This window comes from Myotis davidii, unplaced genomic scaffold (assembly GCF_000327345.1).
Source record: "Myotis davidii unplaced genomic scaffold, ASM32734v1 scaffold43, whole genome shotgun sequence".
Lineage (NCBI taxonomy): Eukaryota > Metazoa > Chordata > Mammalia > Chiroptera > Vespertilionidae > Myotis > Myotis davidii.
In genome coordinates, this window is record NW_006294590.1 from 501,369 (window position 1) to 501,663 (window position 295).

Sequence of the window (295 nt, forward strand, 5' to 3'; positions counted from 1 at the left end):
ATGCCCTCTGATCCCCCTTGCCCGCCTGCCCCCCTCTGAGCAGGCCCTCCCAGGAGCAGCGAGGACAGGCCCCAGTGGACACAGGCCTGACAGGGTGATGAGCGAGGGGAGAGGGGCAGCACCCCCAACCCTACGGCGTCTGTCCCCCTGATGGCCACCCAGCCCCGGGGGCCCCAGACCAGGACTGCTTCCCTGTGGGGTCCCCAGGACCCTGAGCAGCCCCTGCAGGGGTGTGGCTGCGGCCGGGACCTGGGCCCACCTGGGGCAGCCCCCGCCCCCCCAGGCAGCTCTTCTT

The 295-nt window shown here is 72.5% G+C and overlaps 1 protein-coding gene across 1 annotated transcript in view; it reads left to right on the forward strand.

The window, feature by feature from the left end:
- Positions 1-295, forward strand: part of GGT5 (gamma-glutamyltransferase 5) — a gene marked incomplete at its 5' end in the record, with an annotated part of 11,112 nt that overhangs the window by 5,450 nt on the left and 5,367 nt on the right. The gene's annotated exons all lie outside the window — the stretch shown is intronic.